Raw genomic sequence first — 23,517 nt, 5'->3', positions numbered from 1 at the left:
TTGTTACGTGCAAATGGCTTTAGACACCTATTAAAGGTAAAGGGACCCCTGACCATTAGGTCCAGTCGCAGACGATTCTGGGGTTGCGGCGCTCATCTCGCTTTACTGGCCGAGGGAGCTGGCATACAGCTTCCGGGTCATGTGGCCAGCATGACTAAGCCACTTCTGGCGAACCAGAGCAGCACACGGAAACGCCGTTTACCTTCCCGCCAGAGCAGTACCTATTTATCTACTTGCACTTTGACATGCTTTCGAACTGCTAGGTGGGCAGGAGCAGGGACCGAACAACGGGAGCTCACCCCATTGCGGGGATTTGAACCGTTGACCTTCTGATCAGCAAGCCCTAGGCTCAGTGGCTTAGACCACAGCGCCACCCGCGACACCTATTAGGTCCATAAATTTCCATACAGCATATATTCAACACAAGAAACAGTGACAATTTGTTGTTGACAAAGGACAGCTGGACATATCAAGGGCCCCATTACCTTCAGTAGCTTAGGGTCTCATCAAACCTAAATCCGGCCCTGTATGTGAAGACCTCTCAATAAAATCAGGACAAATGCAAGATGTCAATGTGCATTGTTCCATGAACCCTGTGTTAACAAATCAGAATGAATGCTCAGTGAAGCAAAGGTACTGAACCCTCCAGGTATCCTTTTTATTGGGCATTCACAATGATTTGTGCTCATGATGGCATCAGGGTTATTGCATGTGAGCCCCTACTTCCCTTGTTCAGCATAATTTGTTTTGCTTTCATTAGTGGTCTCTGGTTGCCCATGCTTTCATAACTAAATCTTCTAACAGGCATATGTATTGTATTTTTTTGGAACCAACTGGGGGATCTTCTTCTTCTTCTGTGGCGATCACTTGTAACTGAGTAAGATTGTCTTCCATAAACACGGTTTTAGCAATGAGTCTGTAAGTGACTGTGGAGGCCAATTCTGGACCCACACGTCCTTCCATAGTGGGGACATTGGTTCCCGGGCAGGAGCTGATCACGGTGTGGATTTGCCAAGCGTGCCTTCCTCTTAGCACATTTCTCCCTTGCATCCTGATTTCGAGTGTCTTCAAAGCCCATGACACCTTTGGTAAAGGCTGTTCTCCAATTGGAGCGCTCGCAGGCCAGTGTTTCCCAGTTGTCAGTGTTTATACTACTTGTGGTTTTTTTATTTGCCTTGAGAGAGTCTTTAAACCTCTTTTGTTGACCACCAGCTTTCCATTTTTAAGTTCGGAATAGAGTAGTTGCTTTGGAAGACGATCATCAGGCATCCGCACAACATGACCAGTCCAACAAAGTTGATGATGAAGAATCATTGCTTCAACACTGGTGGTCTTTGCTTCATCCAGTACACTGGTATTAGTTCGCCTATCTTCCCAAGTGATGTGTAAGATCACAACTTAGGGATATATTCCCCACATCTATCAACAATTGCTCTAGCGGCACAGGTTTATTTTTATTTTTTCAAAATTCCATGAAGTGGTAATAGATACAGCAGTATCTTGTATTTTCTCATGAAACTGTATTGAGCTGAGTGATAAGCAGCCCAGAGCCAGTCGTTACTGCCATAACTCCCCCTCCCCCAGTGCATAATTGTCTTTAGCTAAGGATTTAACTCTATTGAGATTCTTTGGGACTTCCCTTGAAATTTATTAATTTTAGCTTGCCAATTTTTAAGCATTCTAGGGTGGAAGAAGGTGAGGAAGACTTGGAAAAGAAACATAAAACTAGGAATTAGCATCATTTGATTAACATCAATTCCGGAATTACAAGTAATGTCTAGACAACAGGCTGTTATCTTCAGGCTGTAACTTCCTTATGAAGCCTTTCGCAACTTATCTAGGGAGATCTTTGCTTAGTTGTGCTAATATGCAACTGCAGCAAAATATTGCACAGCACCCACAAGATGTCCAACCCATGGTGTGACATGCTCCTTTTTGTCATATAAATACAAGGACCTTTCGAGCATCTCTCCATCCCACCATCTCTTGAAACACCATCCAATCTTTCAGTCATGAAGATCTTTGCCTTCCTTGCAGCTGTTCTCTTCTTTGTGCTGATGGCTGCTCCAGGTAAGGTTACTTATTTATTTCATAACAATTTATATGCCACTTGATTGTAGTAAAGCTCAAAGCAGTTCTATAGTGGATCCCTACATGGGGACTTCGGGAAAATATGCAACTGCTTGCTATCACGCTCTGTAGCATGGTGGACAACCAATGGGTCCTTGGATGTTTTGAGGATCCAATTCCCTTGAAGCCCAGTCACCATGACCACTGACCATGTGTGATTGGAGATGTAGTCCTTGCTCTATAGGAACCAGGCTGCTAAGCAAGATTTGATGTCTTACTGTGTTTTAATTTGTTGAAAGCTGCCCAGTGTGGCTGGGGCAACCCAGTCAGAGGGGCGGCAAACAAAAAAATATTATTATTATTCCTCTTCCTTTTGCTTACCTAATTTTCAGTGGTGGATTAGATGGGGGGGCAATAAACTTTGTTTGAATGCTGCCGAAGATGGGACCTTATTTGGGTGGGTGATCCTATGTCCAGGAGAAAGAAAGGTTAACTGTTCAGGGTGGTGCAGAAATGTGTAGTTTGGGATGTTCCTGGATGCATCTTTGTCAATATAATGCATCTTTGTCAATATAAATAAACCCTGTGCCCAGGAGTGTATTTTACCAATTTCATCTGGTTTGTTAGCTATGGTCATTCCTGGACACGGAAAGCCAAACCATTATATTCCATGCATTGGTAACCTCAAAGCTGGGTTAATGGAATGTACTCTATGTGAGGCTGCCCAAGAAGTCCCGGAAATCATTCTCTTTTTTTGGGGGTGGTTCTCAATAGGGGAAGGTGCCTCTCTCCAGTGCTCCAGCCACAGCCCCTTCTATTACCGCATTTTTCGCTCTATAAGACGCACCAGACCATAGGCCACACCTAGTTTTTGGAGGAGGGAAACAAGAAAAAATAATATTCTGAATCTCAGAAGCCAGAACAGCAAGAGGGACCACTGCGCAGCGATCCCTCTTGCTGTTCTGGCTTCTGGGATAGCTGTGCAGCCTGTATTCGCTCCATAAGACGCACACACATTTCCCCTTACTTTTTGGGAGGGAAAAAGTGAGTCTTATAGAGCAAAAAATACGGTAATTTGGCTACAGTCCTATTGCCACTCACCAGCTGAGTCTGCTATTAGCAGGAATGACAATGAGAACACAACTTGTTCTTTCTTTTGCTACAGCACTTGCGCAGACGTCACAGGCAGAATGTCACAGGATGGGTGGCAGCTGCCATAATGGCTTTTGCCCACCAGGCAAATATCACAAGGGACATTGTGGTAACCCGAAAAGATGGTGCTGCAGAAGATAGGTAAGAATTCTAGATGCATCTCCTGCCCTGCTGTCAGAATTGTTTTGTCCATTGGTTCTTTTTATCTAAGACAGTTTGGAGAAGTCCCAGTCCAAGCCAAAACCCGGGCTGGCTTTTAAGACCTATTAATGTATCCGGCAGGAGAATAAGAATAGCATATTTGTATACAGAACACAATAAGTAGGAATACTGCTGGCCAGAGTGAAAAAATAGCTTGGCATGTTCTTGTGTCTGTTACACGTGCCTGATCTGTAGAAGTTGCTGGGGCCAAGAAATGACTCACCCAGAACTTCTACATGCTTCTTCATAGGCTGTTAGGTTCCCACCTCAATTCCATCCATCCTGGAAGAGCCTATGAACTTGGCCCACTGTGTGCTGGTGATGCTTTCTAAAATGCTGAGCTGTACCATAGAGGCTGAGTCTGACACCTGGGCAACTCTCTCCCTCTCCTGTTCTTCTGTTTATGATATGCAGGAAAGCAAAATGGTCCAGATCATTGTGAAATAGTTAATATAGAAATGGAGGTGCTTTCAAGACTTTTCCAAGGGATAGTTTCCCCTCCAAACCCCAATTCTGCCCCAGTTTTTCTTCCAGGCCCTGCTATGGCTTAGCATTTCCAGTTGTTGATGCTTTCCTTAGGAAACACATGCTAACATCCAGCTTTTTTGAAAGAAATCCGGACTACCTAAAGACTGGTCTTCTAGTTATGATCTGTAACAGAAGAGGAAGACAAAATGGTCTAGATCATTGTGACATAGTTAATATAGGAACTGTGGTGCTTTGGGGACTTTTCCAGGAGACAGTTCACATCTCCAAACCCCAGTTTTGTTCTAGTTTTTCTACCAAGTTCTGCTGTGGCTCAGAATTTGCAGTTGCTGATACTTTCCTTAGGAAACACATGCTAACATCGAGGGTTTTTCTGCAAAAACAACAACACAAAACCTAGGTTACGTGAAGGATAGTGGAAGTAAAACAATCAGAATGAATTGCTTTGGTCTTACTAAGCTTGACAAGAGCAGAGCCACAGGGAAGCTTTAAAATATCAATTGGCCTTCTAATATTGACATCGTGTATTATGTTAGGAGGAGAGTTGGATTCAAATCACTGGTGTATTTCAAGTTAGTCTGCATTTTTCTCTAATAAATTTTATTAAGATTCACAGAGAAAAATACAAAACTTAATATCCTTTTCCCTTTTTTTAACCACACCAAGACTATCTAAATACAGTAAAAACACACAAAAAGGGGGAAGGAGAGACAAAGAAAGAAATAGAGGAGAAAAGAGGTTAAAAGAGAAAGGTAGAAAAAATAAGATTCGGAAAAGAATGAACTTCTGATTTTTCATCTGTCCACTATTAAAATATATGTATTCACTACATCCAATCCAATATACCACCCAACAAAGTTAAGTCAGTATTTTTAAGGGGCAAACAACAAATTATCATGCTCAGAACCTATTCAAGTCAGGAAAGGCCGATCTGTGTTTCTCCAGATGTTGCCAGCCTACAGATCTCCCTCACCCTTGATCCCTTGCCATACTGGCTGTTGGGGCCGATGGGAGGTGGGCTCCCACAACATCTGGTGAGCCACAGCATGATTTAAAGGATAAGCCCCATACCAATGTTTTTCTCCTCTTTTTCTTTATATTAAAATCTGTGTTTGTGTTTTGCATCTGAATGTGTTCAGCTTTTTATTCATGGTTATCTATGTAATACAGCATTAAAAACTGCAGAATCTGACAATCTTCTCTCTTTCGCACAGATAACGTCAGAATGTTGGCTGCGTTACATCCGTAGCCTGAACATTTTCATGGCCTCTGCAACCCGCTTTGCTACGCATTTGCACTTTTAATGGAGCTGATTCTCTGGTGATTGTTTTCCTTCTTCTGCTAATTAAAAATCATGCATTTGAGCACCTATGTTCTTTGTGTCTCTGCGTCTCTGTGCTTTCCCACAGCTGAATAAGCAACTTTATTTCAAAGCACCTTGGAGAAACTCTTCCACACAGATGTCCTGTTCAAATTTCGGGCAGAAATAACATCTGCTGTTCTGCTCACCCAATTTAAAAAGGCACAGGGTTTGCCCTTCTTTTTGCCTGCCTTGCAGTGCAGACCCAGAAGTCTGTACATTGTACCATTTCTTCTGATTTATTAAAAAAAAACCACATAAACATAAATATCTTTAAACTAAATTAAAATAAAGTAAAAAGGCATTTGAAGTGACTGTTCTGACATTATATTTTCAACCCCTTTCCCCCATCATCAACTTTACCATTTTTCAAAGTTATTGAACACTGGGTTGAGTTCTCCAGAACCTCTCCAAAGTCTCTATCTGGATTACAAGCAGGGAGCATATTCCCATCAGTATATATGTGAAATTGAGTGGAGGGGAAGTCACTCCTATTATTATTATTATTATTATTATTATTATTATTATTATTATTATTATTATTATATTTTATTTATACCCCACCCATCCAGCTAGGTTTCCCCAGTCACTCTGGGCAGCTCCCAACAGAATATTAAAAACACAATAAAACATAAAACATTAAAAACGTCCCTAAACAAAGCTGCCTTCAGATGTCTTCTAAAAGTCAGGTACTTGTTTATTTCCTTGACATCTGATGGAAGGGTGTTCCACAGGGCAGGAACTACTGAGAAGGCCCTCTGCCTGGTTCCCTGTACTTTCACTTCTTGCAGGGACGGAACTGCCAGAAGACCCTCAAGTTGGACCTCAGTGTCCGGGCAGAATGAGGGGGGTGTAGACACTCCTTCAGGCATACTGGGCTGAGGCCATTTAGGGCTTTAAAGGTCAGCACCAACACTTTGAATTGTGCTTGGAAACATACTGGGAGCCAGTGTAGGTCTTTCAGCAACAGTGGGGCACCCAACAGGATGGTTGTGATGTGCCTCTGAATACCAGCAGCTGGGAATCGTAGGGAAGCAGAGTTCTGTTGAGCTCATGTCCAGCTTGCAGACTTCCCATGGGCACCTAGCTGACCACTGCGAGGACAGGATGCTAGACTAGGAGGGCCAATGGCCTGATCCTGCAGGCTTCCCTTATGAAACCGGATGAGGAAAGGCTGACTTGAGGAAGTTCTGCACAAGACACAAGAAAGTTTTCTGGAGACGTTGGAGCACAGAGGCGGATGGAGCCACCTGGGCTGGGTGAAGGTGCAGCAGAGACTACAGGAGCATAGGGCGCCAAGGGACCGTCACATGATGAGAGGAAGCAAGGGCCAAGAAGAGCGAAGTACTGCTAAGAGCAGCCAGATCCAAGATAGGTGTGGGGGAATGAAGGTGTTGGGACTTTGTTAGACTTGACACAGCCCCCCAACCCAGCCCAACCCTACACCAAACATCAACTATGACAGAAGAGCTGGAAAAGAAGCAGCATATGACCACATGATGTTGCTTTATGTACCAGCCAGTTTTGTAATTAGTTTAGTATTGTTACAAGTGGGTCTGAGACCCTCAGAATAAAATCTGAACAAAATTGGTGAAGCAGCAAAGAGTAGATTGATTACAAAAACATTCTTGCAAATAGGCACACCCAAAGTTAGTAAAACAAAGCTTATATTTTCTATTTCCTAAGCACAGGTTCCCTCCCTTATCTCCCCCTTGGGTGGGAACTACAAGGGACTACAAGGTTTACAGCCTATCACAACTGCCATATTACCCTATTAGCATTATTCATTATCTCCCATATTTGGTCTATTTCCTATGCAACTATTTGTTAAGCCAAGCAAAAGTACCTGGAGGTAAGTGTGAATCGGTCTCTGTATTTGCTGAGCCGTGTGTATTTATCACACCAACATCCTGACCATCAGTAGATGTCAGCAAGTTCTATACTCGCCGACGCCTGCTAATCTGAACTGTCTGAGATTGCCTAGTGTCCTTGCACAAAGCAATATTTATGTCTGAGGCTGCCTAGTCACTATAGCCTTGTATCTTTATTACAGGGATGTGGGTAGTGCCGTGGGCTTGCCAATCAGAAGCCTGGCGGTTCGAATCCCCATGACGGGGTGAGCTCCTATTGCTCTGTCCCAGCTCCTGCCAACCTAGCAGTTTGAAAGCACACCAGTGCAAGTAGATAAATAGGAACCGCTGCGGTGGGAAGGTAAATGGCGTTTCCGTACAATCTGGCTTCCGTCACAGTGTCCCATCTTGCCAGAAGTGGTCTTCCCATGCTGGCCACATGACCTGGAAACCTGTCTGTGGACAACTGCCAGCTACCTCGGCCTAAAAGCAAGATGAGCGCCGCAACCCCATAGTCGCCTTTGACCTGACTTAACCCTCCAGGGGTCCCTTACCTTTTACCTTTACCTGTATCTTTATGTGAATGAAAGCAACATTATGCCTGAGGTTTTCAGCAGCTGGAACCTTGAAAAGGCGACTTTATCATTTCTTACAAGTATTGCCTTACCTGGACTAGTATCTCCAGATTTTCAAACAGAAGTCTCATCTGACCCCTACCTGCAGACACAGAGGGCGAACTTAGGACCTTTCCCTCACACAAACATTGTACTCTACCACTGAAGTGCAGCCTATATTAAAACCCATTTCAGCTTTACAGCCATTCCCCACTATTCTACCCCAAGGTGGTACATAGAGGCAGGCATGTTTTCTTCCCTGCAATTCCTGAAGGAATGGTGGCAGGTCATAATATATGCTCCCATTTGTCCACCTCATCAAGTGCTTCCCTTTCGAGCTGCTCTTACTGAGTGAGCAACCAGGCAGGTGAACTCTGCTTTCATCCCCTGCTTGCCCACCTGTTTGGTTGTGGTCCTGTGAGGGAGGGTGGCTAGTTCCCACTCAGACCGTGTGGACAGGTGTGCCTCACCTGGGGGCCCCAGAGGACCAGCCCTTGCAGCCTCCTTCCACATGGGTTTTAGTCCAAATGGATAAAAATCTAGTAAATGGGCTTCCTCCCAAAATGCCTTCAACTGATCAGGAACAACATGCTTGAATACACAAATACACACATGCAAATACATATATATGCAGACATTGGAAAGAACACCTTATCTCTGAGACCTTATCCTGAATGTCATGGTCTATTAGTAGTGGCTTCCTCATGGGATGTTTACAGATTGCCATCTATGGGCAGGGCCTTAAATCAAGTCCTGAAGAACATAATTCAACTTGCCCACAGGGTGTTGGGCTGTTGTTGTTGTTGTTGTTTAGTCGTTTAGTCATGTCTGACTCTTTGTGACCCCATGGACCAGAGCATGCCAGGCACTCCTGTCTTCTCTTCTCACAAGGTGGCCAAAGTATTGGAGCGTCAGCTTCAGGATCTGTCCTTCCAGGGAGCACTCAGGGCTGATTTCCTTCAGAATAGATAGGTTTGATCTTCTTGCAGTCCATGAAACTCTCAAGAGTCTCCTCCAGCACCATAATTCAAAAGCATCAATTCTTCGGCGATCAGCCTTCTTTATGGTCCAGCTCTCACTTCCATACATCACTACTGGGAAAACCATGGCTTTAACTATACGGACCTTTGTCGGCAAGGTGATGTCTCTGCTTTTTAAGATGCTGTCTAGGTTTGTCATTGCTTTTCTCCCAAGAAGCAGGCGTCTTTTAATTTCATGACTGCAGTGATCTTTGCCAGGAGGTGATGGGACCAGTGGCCATGATCTTAGTTTTTTTGATGGTGAGCTTCAGACCATATTTTGTGCTCTCCTCTTTCACTCTAAATAAAAGGTTCTTTAATTCCTCCTCACTTTCTGCCATCTTCTTGGACAGTAAGAAGATCAAACCTATCCATTCAGAAGGAAATCAGCCTTGTGTGCTCCATGGTAGGACAGATCCTGAAGCTGAGGCTCCAATACTTTGGCCACCTTGTGAGAAGAGAAGACTCCCTGGAAAAGATTCTGATGTTGGGAAAGATTGAGGGCACAAGGAGAACTGGACGACAGAGGACGAGATGGTTGGACAGTGTTCTCAAAGCTACCAAAATGAGTTGGTAGACAGTGGAAGACAGGAGTGCCTGGCATGCTCTGGTCCATGGGGTCATGAAGAGTCGGACATGGCTAAATGACTAAACAACAACAATTAAACATTTCAAAACTTCCCTATACAGAGCTGACTTCAGATGGCTCGGGGCTCAGATAACTGTTTCTGCCCCTACCCAGCCCTGGCTTGCGGCCCCCAGAAAGTGATTCAGAAGGGAATGTGGCCCCACCTCTGCTTTACATGACTGTACCTCAAACTCCTCCTGCTCTTTCCCTCTAGGGGCTGCTGTTGTTTGACGACCTATAAATAAGGAGCACCTTCTGTCCCTCCTCTGTGCGATCTCAGAATTTCCAGCAAATCGAAGCAGACATGAAGTTCTCCTACTTGATCTCTGTTTTTTTCCTCTTTTCTTCCCTCTTCCTGCTAAGGGATTCAGGTATTGTACAGAGTATGCTTAGATTGTGGCAGGCACTGAAATAGCCACCAATGCTGCGGTAATGGGGAAGGGGTTTTCTTAACAATGGCACGTTCCCAGAAACAGTGTTGTTTGCTCTGTCTTGCACGCACAAAAAATATTATAAATATTTGGGGGGGGAGTGGAGGGTTAAAAAAGAAAGTTTTATAATTTTGTTTAAAAAATGATTTGGTTTTAACGTATCCATAGTGTTGTGGCTTGTGGAAAAGAGCATGGTTTCAAATGAAATCTTAAATTCAAACAAAGGAAATTTAAATTAGTTCAGATGCGAAAAGCTCATAATCTTGGACAGATGCCATAAACCTTTTTCAGAGAAATTGAACCAACCATTTCTTTCTTTCTTTCTTTCTTTCTTTCTTTCTTTCTTTCTTTCTTTCTTTCTTTCTTTCTTTCTTTCTTTTTAATATAAAATAACCAGATATCTTGTTTTTGAGAGTGAGTATTATTAAGATCGACCCTAGGACATTTATACAGTCGTACTTTGGAAGTTGAACGGAATCTGTTTGGGAAGTCCGTGGGCAGGGTATAAATATTAAATTATGATTATGATAAAAAAATAATAACAAATGATTACACCCCACACCAGCCAAGACGCCCTGACATGTCCCATTCCCCCTTTACCGTTTGGAGGGGGCGGTCCGTGGCTAGGCTGGAGCTGGAAAGAGGGGCTGGGAGTTCAGTAACCCTGCAGAACTAGGAGGGAAAGCGGCTTACTTTTGAGTAAACGTAGCTAGGCGTGGAAAACTGAATAAAAGACAGGGGGAAATGAAAAATTGGATTTAACAAGAATTGACAGATCTGCCCAACAGTAGTTGCAAACTTGAGTATAAGCACCCTGAGGCAATGCCTCTGGAAAAGCTGTTTTGCCTGCTCGTTCACTGTACAGTGGTACCTCTGGTTCCATACAAACTTCGTTCCAGAGGTCCGTTCTTAACCTGAAACTGTTCTTAACCTGAAGCACCACTTTAGCTAATGGGGTCTCCCGCTGCTGCCGCACCACCGCCACGCGATTTCTGTTCTCATCCTGAAGCAAAGTTCTTAACCCAAGGTACGATTTCTGGGTTAGCGGAGTCTGTAACCTAAAGCGTATGTAACCTGAGGTACCACTATAGTTGTATGAGACGAGAACAGCAATAGTCTGTGTCATTCAGTGTGGATTTTAATAAACAATGAAATAATCTATTTCCAGAGCGCGCCAACTTTGGCTATTTTCATCCAGAATTCTTATCTGCTTTCACATTTTAAAAAAAGAAAACTTCTCCCAAACTATACATTCTTGAGCAATTTCTGTCAGAATATTTATTTTAGGTGTAATCTACACACATATTTAAAAAAAACTGTGAAAATGTTTTCTTTAAAAAAAAATGTTTTGAAAAATACATTGAATTTTGCATAGCTCACTTTCACCATCTAGTGTCACATTTGAATACTGCATTTTACAACACATTTAAAACGGTTTATTCTCAGCTGTGTAGCTGAGTCCTTAGTGTTTCCCCTTAAAACATACTTGGATCTCTACCATTTCTTTCTTTCTTTCTTTTTAATGTAAAATAACCAGATATCTTGTTTTTGAGATTGAGGATTATAAAGATCGACCCTAGGACATTAATACAGTCGTACTTTGGAAGTTGAACGGAATCTGTTTGGGAAGTCCGTTTGACTTCCAAAATGTTCGGAAACCAAAGCGCGGCTTCTGATTGGCTACAGAAAGCAGAGAACGGACTTAGAACGCTGTAGTTGGCAAGGAGCCCTAACTCAAAGCGAACCAATGTTTTTCTTTCTTGCCTTAAGCTGACGCTTCTGCACCATCTCACGAACCACAATCAGATGAAGAATGTGACAAAGCCAAAGGGAAGTGCATGCTGGAGATTTGCTACAACGGCTGGACAAAAATCGGGACATGCCCACCGCACCGCAAATGCTGCAAACCTCTGTAAGAGCTCCCTGAGGTAGATGTTGCCAGTCTTCCACTACAATTCCCATCAAACCCAGCCAACATGGTCAGTGGTCAGGGGGGTGTGGAATTGTGGTCCTGCAACTGCAGGGTCCCAGGTTGCTGAAAGGTGGACTAAAGCAGGCACATCCAACGTCCAACAGGTTGCCACCCACCATGCAATATCAAAAACTGCCAGTGATCTACCACACTCTCCCATTGTCATTCTTCAACTTCAACATATTATATTTAGCTGGGGAAACCCAGCCAGATGAGTGGGGTATAACTAATAAATTATGATTATAATAAAAAAATAACAATTTTTAAACAAATTGTTGAGCATATTCTCTCAGAATATTTATTTTAGGTGAAATCTGCACACGTATAAAAAACGCTGTGAAAATGCTTTTTTTAAAAAAAAATGAAAAATGCAGTGAATTTTGCATAGCTGACTTTCACCATCTAGTGTCGCGTTTGTATAGTGTACTTTACAACAGTTTTAAAACATTTTATTTGCAGCTGTGTGGGTGAGTCCTTAGTGTCTCCCCTCAAAACATACTGGGATCTCTACCCCCAAGACATTGGCTATGCTGGCAAGGCTTGCATTACAATATTCTGTTACACACAGCAGCTGTTGAATAGCTAAGGCTATAACCCAAATCTCCGTCGCTCCAGGTAGGATACAGCAGATGTCTTCCTCCATCTAGCTCTGTCAACCTCTGCTGGCCTCTGTTTGGGATCAGAGCACCATAGAAAAATCACAAGATGTGCTATTAGCCAGCATTTTAAAAGGATTTCTAGACCTTATGACTGCATGCAATGCCCCATTAAGTTTTAGGAGCCGCAGCAATGCTTGAATAAGATTTTGAGTGATTGAGGGCAAGACCTCAGGGTCATAGCTTGCTCACCGCTCCTCCCTCTTCCTCCTCCTCCTCCTCCTCCTCCTCCTCCTCCTCCTCCTCTTCTTCTTCTTCTTCTTCTTCTTCTTCTTCTTCTTCTTCTTCTTCTAAAAGGCATATTCAGATTTCCCAATGGTTGGGCAGGTGCATTTATTGTAGATGGAACACAGAGAGTCTTGCTCATATGTATTCTAGCACTCACAAAACTATGAGAATGATGTCGTTCGAAATGGCAGGCAGTATGGCATGCGGATGTAGCTGGTGAAGGAAGCCCTCTAGTTGCTCCAGATGCCCCTTTGGCTATTGTGGTGGGTTCTTGACATCCATGATCACTGCAAAATAATGACGAGGTTCATCAGAGGCAGAGGCCAAGCAAGCTCTTTAGCACAGAGAGTCTGGAAAATGCAGGCTTAAACAAATATTGCCCAGTTAACCACATGGCTGAGTTAGGATTTTGAACCTGGTTCTCATGCCTAGCCTGCCACAGGGAAGTCGGGCATCTTGTAGCCTGTTCATGTCACACGACATTCAGAACCGTAAATACATTTATGTCATTGTTCTTGCCTCCTCTGTTTTCAGTAACAAGGAGCTGAGAATATGTTTTGCTTCTCTGCCTTCAGGTAACGGAGTCGCACGAGAGTTGACTGCTTTGAGGTTTTCTACAATCAAGCAGTATATGAATTTTATGCAATAAATAAATTCAAAGACCCCTCCTAGATCTGTTCTGTCCGAATTTCTTTAGTTCCCATATAAGCAGCTCTTAGTTGTTTACTTCTACCATACCTCGTCATTTTATGTTTATTATTATTTGAGATTTTGCATGATACCTTCAAAATGTTTGAGACTACAGCTGCCATCTGCTGAGGGTCAGGCAAATCTGACCAAATTTATTCAGTTCCCATATAAACTGCTCTTAGCTTTTTACTTCTAAGATACCTCGCATTCTCTGTAGCAGCTATAGGGTTGCCCTACACTTGGAATTCCCTGGACATGGCCAGAATACAGCAGCCGGAAGCAGTGTCTGGCTGAAAATCGCTGGAATATCCAGGAAAATCAAGGCACATGGCAACCCATGTCACAAGTCTTAAAAACAGCTCAAAAACTTTGTTTATTATTAGAGATTTTTCATGGTACCTTCAAAATGTTTGAGACTACGGCTGCCATCTGCTGAGGTTCAGGCAAATCTGTCTATATCGGTTCCTCATTTTTCCAGTCTTCAGTCTGTTCCTCTGCATTTTTGCATCAATTTGACTTCTTTACACACACACCCCACGCATAGATGTGCTCAGAAAGATCTCCCTCACAAACTACCTTCTTCAAAACAGGCAGACAAGACTTCAAGAGTCTAGATGATGAAATGCATGGTTTTTAATGGACAGAAGAGAAAGGCAATTCAACATAAAATCAGCTATTCTAATGGCTCAAAAGGATAATGTGTCAGGAGGAAGGGGCCGACAGAGCAAAACCAGACACTTAGTCCTTGGATGTAACCCTGGGGGTTTGAGCCCCACGTTGGGTGAGAGATTCCTACATTGCAAAGGGTTGAACTAGATGACTCTTGTGGTCCCTTTTGGCTCTATAAATCTGTGATTCTATGACTCTGTGACCTTGAAACTATATATTCTCCTATAGTTCCTAATTTACCTAGACAGGGCCTGAAAATGAGGCAACATATGAACATATGGCTCTTCCTTATACATATCTCAAAACAATGCTTTCTTCTGTCTATTTTGGTATTGCCTTCTTTGACTGGTAATAACTGCCCAGGTTTTCCTATCTGGAGAAACACTGGGGACTGAACCTGACCCCCCCCTTTTTATATATAGTTTTCTCACCATTTCCTTCTGTGAATTTAGGATCTGCTGTGTAATTCTGTGTGGTAATACAGTCATGTCACCACAGGTGCCTAACTTGTTCTGCACAGGTGCCTAACTTGTTCTACAAACTTACTGTTCCCAAGGTGAAGCTACTTTGAGGCTTCTCACATTCCCTGAATATGTCTTGCTCGTTATGGAGAGAATGTATTGTGGGAATCTAAAGTAACAATACTATTATTATTATTATTATTATTATTATTATTATTATTATTTATTTCTACTCCACCTGTCTGGCTGGGTTTCCCCAGCCACTCTGGGCAGCTTCCAACAGAAGGCCAAAAATAAATTAAATACATTTTGATCTGTCTCTAGCCTCCAGATTTTCATAGGATAGTAGTGTTGGAATGCTTACTTGGTACTTGGTACATTTGGTACATTTGATGCTTCCGTTAAACCAAATAATGTGTTTCAAAAATACATAGATTACGGGGAAATGTAGACAAAAATAGGAAGAGGAGGAGGAGGAGGAGGAGGAGGAGGAGGAGAATTTATTATTTATACCCCACTCATCTGGCTGGCTGGTTTACTCAGTCATTCTGAGTGACTTCCAAAACAAATTAAAACATAATAAAACATCAAAAGCTTCCCAATACAGGACTGCCTTCAGATGTCTTCTAAAAGTCAGATACGTTCTTCATTTCCTTGACAACTGAAGGGAGGGCGTTCCACAGGTCAGTTGCCTCTCCCGAGAAGGCCCTCTGCCTGGTTCTTATGTCCAGAAAAAAAGAATCCAAGAGACAAGAAATTGAGATATTCATCCATCCTAGTTTGGGGGCTTCCAGATGTTTGTGGACTCCATCTTCTATCAACTCCAACCAGTATTGCCAAGAGTCAAGAATGATGGAAGCTGCCATTCAAAATACCTGCGTTGAACCAGGCTGAGGAAGAGTGTCTTGAGTAAGGTGTCATGATTGCAAAGCCTTAGCAATAGATGAAGCCAACATCTAAATCTTCAGTAATAGCTTTTGAGTGCTCACTGGACGGACAGATCCTGAAGCTGAGGCTCCAATACTTTGGCCACCTCATGAGAATAGAAGACTCTCTGGAAAAGACCAGCATGTTGGGAAAGATGGAGGGCTCAAGGAGAAGGGGCGACAGAGGATGAGATGGTTGGACAGTGTTCTCGAAGCTACCAGCATGAGTCTGACCAAACTGAGGGAGGCAGTGGAGGACTGGAGTGCCTGGCGTGCTCTGGTCCATGGCGTCACGAAGAGTCGGACACGCCTAAACGACTAAACAACAACAACATGTGAAAGATAATGGAAGCCATTAAAAAAATCAGAATGAGTTGATTTTTATCGACAGTGCCAAGAGCAAAAGCATTAAGAATCTAGAAACATCATGTTTTCTTGTTGTTAACAAACCCATTTTAAAGTTCACATACCATCTTAAATGTGAAGAACGGGGGTTTTAAATACCAGTACAAGTCAGGATTTTATCAGTTTTTAATAAGGAAACAACCAATTACTCTGATTTAAAAGTTAATTAAATTGTGAGCGCCTAGCCTGTGGTGGACAGTTACCAGTAAACAGTTGGCTGCATAATACTATACCTAAACAATAGTTAAAACACAAAAAAGTAAAAGATTTCTATACATTCACTGAAAGTACAAGCAGGCATTTGATCGAATCTCTAGAAAGCAGCTATGGACAAAACTGGCTGCAACAAAGATCGATCGTCGTCTCCTTCATCTGATTATCAGCCTCCATACAAACACCTTTCTGAGAATCAGGCTAGACAATAAAGGCCTAGTCTGCAACCCCGTTACCACCACTAGAGGGGTAAGACAGGGTTGTTTATTGGCCCCAGCATTGTTTAACTTTTACATTAACTCACTGGTGACTCACATGGCCAATGATGCTTTCCACCCCCCCAAATTAGCAGGCCGATCTCTGAATGTTCTTCTGTATACGGATGACGCCGCACTTCTTGCTAGATCCCCTATTGGACTGAGGAGAATGTTGCAAGCTCTACATGAATACTGTGATCAGCATGAGCTCCAACCCAACTATGCTAAGACCAAGATCATGGTCTTCTCTGCCCGACCGAGACTCCATCGATGGTCGATGAACGGGATCCCCCTAGAGCAGGTTAACTGCTTTAAATATCTGGGACAAGTAATACGGTCAAATAGGTCTTTTCTGGCCCATAGAGACTATATAACAACTAATGCATCTAAAGCAGCCATCCAGATTAGATCTCTATATGCTAAGAATCAGGCTCAATCAGTGAAGATAGCTTTGAGACTCTTTCAAATGAAAGTCCTCCCCCTTCTTTTGGTGGGCATCTCTTTAGGCTCCCGTAGGGACTTTTTGAAACTGGATTCTATCCAAACGCGATTCCTTAGAGCCATCCTTAGGATTCCCCCCTCAGTAGCGGGTGCGGTTATGAGATTAGAGGTCGGCTGGCAAGCTCTACGGTATGTGGCCTTGAAGACGAAGCTCTGGCTATGGCTCAAGCTTTGTTTTAAACCAGTGGGTATTGCCCCCTTGATATTGAGGGATGATTTCCAATCATCGTGGGAAAGGGAGGTCACTAACGAGGTTCAATCCTGTGGATTGTCTCATCTTTACTTTGAGTCTATGACGTACAATCAAGCTAGAGCTGTGATCTCCCGGAGACTGAGTGACATTGCCAGACAAGAGGACATAGCCCAGGTAAAACCAGGGATGTTCCTAGGGGACCAGATATATCGGACCATACCAGCCCCCTACCTTGCAGAAATCCACTATGTGGAATACCGCAGACTTCTTACAGCGACTAGATTAAATGTCCTTGACTCTGCGATATTGTGGGGAGTACCATACGCCCAGAGAACCTGTCATTGTGCCATGGGTGTGGTTGAGTCCACTGAACACATTCTCTTGACTTGCCCTTCTTATGCAGAGCTTAGACAAAATTTTATAGACCCACTTCTATGTCAATTTAGCTCCCTACCCGGAGAAAACCAGGTTTTACACTTGCTGAATAATGTCGCTAGAGCTATACCTTCCTTGGTGGCCAAATTTCTTTTTTTAGCTTTTAAGCGCCGCAAGACTATAATTGACTGTATTGATATGGGGCTATCTGTTTAGCCCATTTTAGTGTTGGCTAAGCTCTAAAATCTTCTTGGATGTTTTAACTGTGTATTGACAAATGTACTTTTTTCTGACTGACGGTTGAATAAAAGGTTGATGATGAGTACAAGGAAGTATACAACTTTTACTTGCAGGAGATGTGCTCTCTGTCGAAACTTTGCTACCTTAAGAACTATGTCACGCAAAAACATGAAAAAGCCAACATTCTCTTCGGTATTTAGATCAGGCCGTGGAGATGTTTCTGCAGGGTGGGTGGTGTATATTAAGCAAGATCACAAACAGAGAAATGCTGATATATTTTCACAAGATTTTTTTCCCCCACAATGAAAGAGTAAAATGAGAGCTTCCCCTCTCCTCGAATTTCCCACTCTCCGGAACCACAACAGCCACCCTCTTAGAAGCCAGTCCCAAACCTGATCCCTCTATTGCAACAGAATATGAACTCAGTGGGATGGGGAGGGAAGAGTCCATTGTACCTGACCTCTTTCTTTCTCCACACACACACACACACACACACACACAGAGAGAGAGAGAGAGAGAGAGAGAGAGAGAGAGAGAGAGAGACATACAGACACAAACACACAGAACCCGCACCCATTGCTAAAACACAAAGCAAAATTTACGTCTGAGGCTGCCTCATAACTGTAGCCTTATATCTTTATCACAGGGACGTAGGTGGCACCATGGGCTTGCCGATAAGAAGGCTGGCAAATCGAATCCCCCCGACGGGGTGAGCTCCCGTGGCTCTGTCCCAGCTCCTGCCAACCTAGCCATTTGAAAGCATGTCAGTGCAAGTAGATAAATAGGTACCACTGTGGTGGGAAGGTGGGAAGGTGGGAAGATTGTATGGCGTTTCCATACAATCTGGCTTCCGTCACTGTGTCCCATTTTGCCAGAAGTGGTTTTCTCGTGCTGGCCACATCTCCCGGAAACCTGTCTGTGGACAAATGCCAGCTCCCTCGGCCTGAAAGCGAAATGAGCGCCACAACCTCATAGTCGCCTTTGACCTGACTTAACCCTCCAGGAGTCCCTTACCTTTTACCTTTACCTGTATCTTTATGTGAATGAAAGCAACTTTATCATTTCTTACAAGTATTGTCTTACTTGAACTAGTATCAACTCTCCAGATTTTCAAACGGGAGTCTCATCTGACCCCTACCTGCAGACACAGAGGGCGAACTTAGGACCTTTCCCTCATACAAACATTGTACTCAACCACTGAAGTGCAGCCTCGCTTAAAACGCATTTCAGATTTACAGCCATTCCCCATTATTCTACACCAAGATGGTACACAGGGGCAGGCATGTTTTCTTCCCTGCAATTCCTGAAGGAATGGTGGCAGGTCATAATATATGCTCCCATTTGTCCATCTCATCAAGTGTTTCTCTTTCGAGCTGCTCTTACTGAGTGAGTAACCAGGCAGGTGAACTCTGCTTTTGTCCCCAGCTTTAACTATACGGACCTTTGTCGGCAAGGTGATGTCTCTGCTTTTTAAGATGCTGTCTAGGTTTGTCATTGCTTTTCTCCCAAGAGGCAGGCATTTTTAATTTCATGACTGCTGTCACCATCTGCAGTGATCATGGAACTGAAGAAAGTAAAATTTCTCACTGCCTCCATTTCTTATCCTTCTTTTTGCCAGGAGGTGATGGGCCCAGTGGCCATGATCTTAGTTTTTTTGATGTTGAGCTTCAGACCATATTGTGCGCTCTCCTCTTTCACCCTCATTAAAAGGTTCTTCAATTCCTCCTCACTTTCTGCCATCTTCTTGGACTGCAAGAAGATCAAACCTATCTATTCTGAAGGAAATCAACCCTGAGTGCTCCCTGGAAGGACAGATCCTGAAGCTGACGCTCCAATACTTTGGCCACCTCATGAGAAGAGAAGACTCCCTGGAAAAGACCCTGATGTTCGGAAACATTGAGGGCACAAGAAGAATTGGACGACAGAGGATGAGATGGTTGGACAGTGTTATCAAAGCTACCAACATGAGTTGGTAGGCAGTAGAAAACAGGAGTGCCTGACGTGCTCTGGTCCATGGGGTCACGAAGAGTCGGACACGACTAAATGACTAAACAACAACAAAAAGGAAGCATTTCAAAACTTCCCTATACAGAGCTGACTTCAGATGGCTCGGGGCTCAGATAACTGTTTCTGCCCCTACCCAGCCCTGGCTTGTGGCCCCCAGAAAGTCATTCAGAAGGGAATGTGGACTTCCGGGGACAGCGCCAGCGGCTAATGGCGGAGTTCCTCTAAGCAGAGGAGCTAGCCCCGCGAAAATCAGGTCGCCCACTACGGCGAAAGCGGAGACCCGTCAGAAATCTCAGGTGGGAGAAGCCTGAGAACGTGGGGGTTCGGCAGGGCATCTTTTTTTAAGGGCTCCAGAGCGAGTGGGGTGAGTGGCGCGGTGCTGCGAACTGAATGCTACTTTCGCGGAGTGAAGCCGCACAGCCATTGCCGGGGAGCGCTGACCTTTTTCCTGTGGATATTTGATTCTAAAGCAACTACCTGTGAGTAAAGTGAAGGAATTGGACTTTTAACAGTTGAATTCGGCTATGAACGGGGGAGGCGTAAAACAGGAAGTCCGTCTTCCTTTTCTGTAAATAGTGGGAAGCAAGGAGCTTTAAACTAAAGCCTGAAAGACTGCTTTTGACATTTCAATCTTCAGCGTAAAACTAGTGAACCCCCCCTTGGCTGCAGGGGAATAAGGGGTGGAATTTCTGGACATTACTTCCTTGCAGGAAAAGAGACTAAAAGTTAACGTTCCATCGCTCGGAACCTGGGAACGGCAGCCATTAAAATCGCTGCATTGTGGAGATCTTCACTGACTGTGAATAGACCAACTAACTGTCAGTGAGTGAAACATTGTTTCAACTATCTTCTCTTGGCTTAAGAGTTACAACTTTGCTTTTGAACTAAAAAGCTTGTTACCAAATATACTGCTATAACTTGTTAGAGTAACTTTAAAGAGGAAAATAAAAAGAAAAGGATACTTTGGACTAATATAAGATAAGCACCAACTACTTCCCTCTAGAGGAGGATTTTGAAACTGTTATAAGGAGTGGAATTTCCCAGCCTTAAAGACAAAACTCTGGGAATTGTATCTGACCTTGAGAGCCTGGTGTGTTATGGCAGATGGGAAGGGGAAAATAGATTTATCACAGGAAAAGACAACTAGATCTGGCAGAATCTTTCAGAGAGCCTCTACATCTGGCCCCTCTGTTCCCTCTGCAGCTGTGTCAATGTATGCTAAATCAAAAGGAGGAATGCCCTCGGAAGAAGATTGGGCTCTTGTTTTAAGTAAAAGCAATAGTTCTTTGGAACAAATGAATAAAAAATTGGATCAAAATTCACAAAAATTGGACCAAAACACACAAAGTATAAAAAGTTTGGAACAAAAAGTCAGTTCTAATACAGAAGCTATTGAGACACTAGTTAAGGAATCTAACTCAACTAGACAGACTGCAGAGGAAGCTAAGGAAAAGATTGCTACCAATTGAGAAAGTAGCTCAATTGGAAACAGAGGTCCCAGATGTGTGGAAACAAGTACATGACCAAAAACAGATGCTTTCTATGTTTGAGCTCAAGGAGAAACAGATAAATTTGAGAATTCGGGGAGTACCTGAACTAGAAAAAGACTCCTTGATAGACTTTCTTACAGAGGAATTTGCAACCTTTTGGAAACGGGACCTACAAAAAGAGGAGTTTAAAATTGTGAGAGCCTTCAGACTGGGAAGAGGTGGGAAGAAGGAGAAGAACAGAATAAGAGACTGTTTGATTACACTCAGATCGAAGGAAGAGAGGGACAAAATTTTGAGTTGGCATTACGAGGAGACCTTGACAATACACAAATTTAGAGTGGAGATATTTAAAGATATTCGCAAATATCTCTTAGATTTGAGATTCAATTATAGAGATTTGGTTGATCTGTTGAGAAGGAACAGAATTAACTTTCGGTGGGAATTCCCTCAAGGCCTATCTTTCAGCTTTAAAGGAAGAAAAATAAAGATAAGATCATTGGAGGATAAAATAAAGTTCTTGCACAACTACGAAGAAGACCTACAGAAGGGAATCGGAAAAGAACCAACATCACCGGAAAGAGGGTCTCCAGACAGAGGATTGGAGCAAAGAGTACGGAAGAGAGCATCACCAAAAAAAAGATACTCTGGATACTTTGGACATTTCATCATTGTCTTTTGGACTGGACCCCCCCGACAAGGAGTTAACATTACTACCTACAGAAGAGGAACAAGAGCTGGGGGCAGTTGGGGGGGTACCAAAGTAGCTACAGGATGACGCTGCAGGCCCTGAGTTGGAATGTCCATGGCCTCAACATTTCGGAGAAAAGGCGACGAGTGTTTCATTTATTGAAAAAAGAACAATTGGACTTAATTTGTTTACAAGAAACGCATGTGACAAGACTACACAGGAAATTATTAAGTAACAAGAAATTAGGCCAAGAATTTATTTCATCAGATAAAGTCAAAAAAAGAGGAGTGGTACTCTATGCAAAGGAGAACCTATCACCCAAATTTATCTTCAAAGATGAACAAGGAAGACTGGTAGCAATTGAAATTCAATTACAAGGAGATAGATATTTGGTGATAGGTATCTATGCACCAAATGAAGGGAAATCGGAATTCTTCAAAAAGTTACATGAAATCTTGATGGACTATATGGATTATAACATGATTTTGATGGGAGACATGAATGGTGTCGTATCTACAAATATGGATAAGGCGCAAAGACAAACAATTACCAAGGATGGAAGACTACCAAAAACATTTTTTGATATGACTGATAACTTGGACTTGATTGACGTTTGGAGAATGAAGAATCCTCTGGGAAGAGAGGGAACTTTCTTCTCGGAGGCAAAAATGACATGGACAAGATTCGATCAAATCTGGGTAACTAGAGGACTGGCTCCAAAGATCAGCAAGGCTGAAATTTGCCCAAAAACTAGCTCTGACCACAATGCGGTGAAGATGGAAATGAAATTAATGCCAACTGGTTCCTTCAGATGGAGGATGAATGACTCTTTGTTCAGGAATGATGAATTTATTAAAAAGGTCCCAAAAATTTGAAAGATTATTTTGAGATAAATATGAATACTTCAGTGGAAAAAAGAGTAATCTGGGACGCAAGTAAAGCCGTAATGAGAGGTTTTTTGATACAATAGAATGCAATTAAGAAGAAAAGGCAAAATGAGAAAAAAGACAAAATTCTGGAAAAAATAAAGGAAGGAGAGAAGAAATTGAGGGTGAAACCAAAGTCCCAGGAGATCTTAAAAGAAATAAAGTTTTATCAAGTACAATATATGAAATTGATGAACCAGGAAATAGAATGGAAGATTAAACAGATGAGACAAAAGACATTTGAATCGGCAAATAAGTGTGGGAAACTGCTGGCTTGGCAATTGAAAAAAAGACAAAAATTAAATACTATTACGAATCTGGAAGTGGAAGGAAAGAATATACAGAATCCAGTTGAAATTAGAAGGTACTTCCAGAGGTATTTTAAACAATTATATACACAAGAAAAGCAGAACGAAATGGACATTGATAAATTCTTGAAAATGAATGGACTTCAAAAAATTTCCCAAGAAAACAAATTAATGTTGGATTACAAAATAACGGATCAGGAAGTAGAAGGGGCCATTCAGAATATGCAACTAGGTAAATCTCCAGGACTGGATGGACTGACTTCTAGATACTATAGAACTTTGAAAGAATGGTTAATACAACCATTAAAGGAAGTCGGCAATGAAATATTGGAAGGGAAAAGGGCACCTGAATCGTGGAAAGAAGCATATATTAAACTCATACCAAAATCAGAGTCTGAAAAGACGCAACTTAAAAATTACCGCCCCATATCACTCCTTAATGTGGATTACAAAATTTTTGCAGATATTTTGGCTAAAAGACTAAAAAAGGTGTTAGCAGAA

General features: G+C 42.7%; 3 long non-coding RNA genes across 4 annotated transcripts in view; 2 read left to right on the top strand and 1 right to left on the bottom strand.

Annotated features, from left to right (window-relative positions):
- The first annotated feature begins 1,909 nt into the window (after positions 1 to 1,909).
- On the top strand, positions 1,910 to 5,273 carry LOC310702818. The gene is made up of 3 exons (XR_014523630.1): positions 1,910 to 2,070; positions 3,236 to 3,363; positions 5,124 to 5,273. It is a non-coding gene; the product is annotated as an uncharacterized lncRNA (long non-coding RNA).
- Positions 5,274 to 5,351: 78 nt separating this feature from the next.
- On the bottom strand, positions 5,352 to 19,019 carry LOC310702977. The gene is made up of 2 exons (XR_014523857.1): positions 18,870 to 19,019; positions 5,352 to 6,142 (listed from the first exon to the last, which is right to left on the bottom strand). It is a non-coding gene; the product is annotated as an uncharacterized lncRNA (long non-coding RNA).
- LOC310702889 overlaps positions 11,318 to 23,517 on the top strand; it is a 43,739-nt gene continuing 31,539 nt past the window's right edge. For both annotated transcript variants that reach the window (XR_014523752.1, XR_014523753.1), the window contains exon 1: positions 11,318 to 11,739. This is a non-coding gene — a long non-coding RNA (uncharacterized lncRNA). The remainder of the gene's footprint in view (positions 11,740 to 23,517) is intronic.

This window comes from Podarcis liolepis (assembly GCF_965112155.1).
Source record: "Podarcis liolepis genome assembly, chromosome: 3".
Taxonomy (NCBI): Eukaryota; Metazoa; Chordata; class Lepidosauria; order Squamata; family Lacertidae; genus Podarcis; species Podarcis liolepis.
This window is presented reverse-complemented; position numbering and strand designations above follow the sequence as displayed.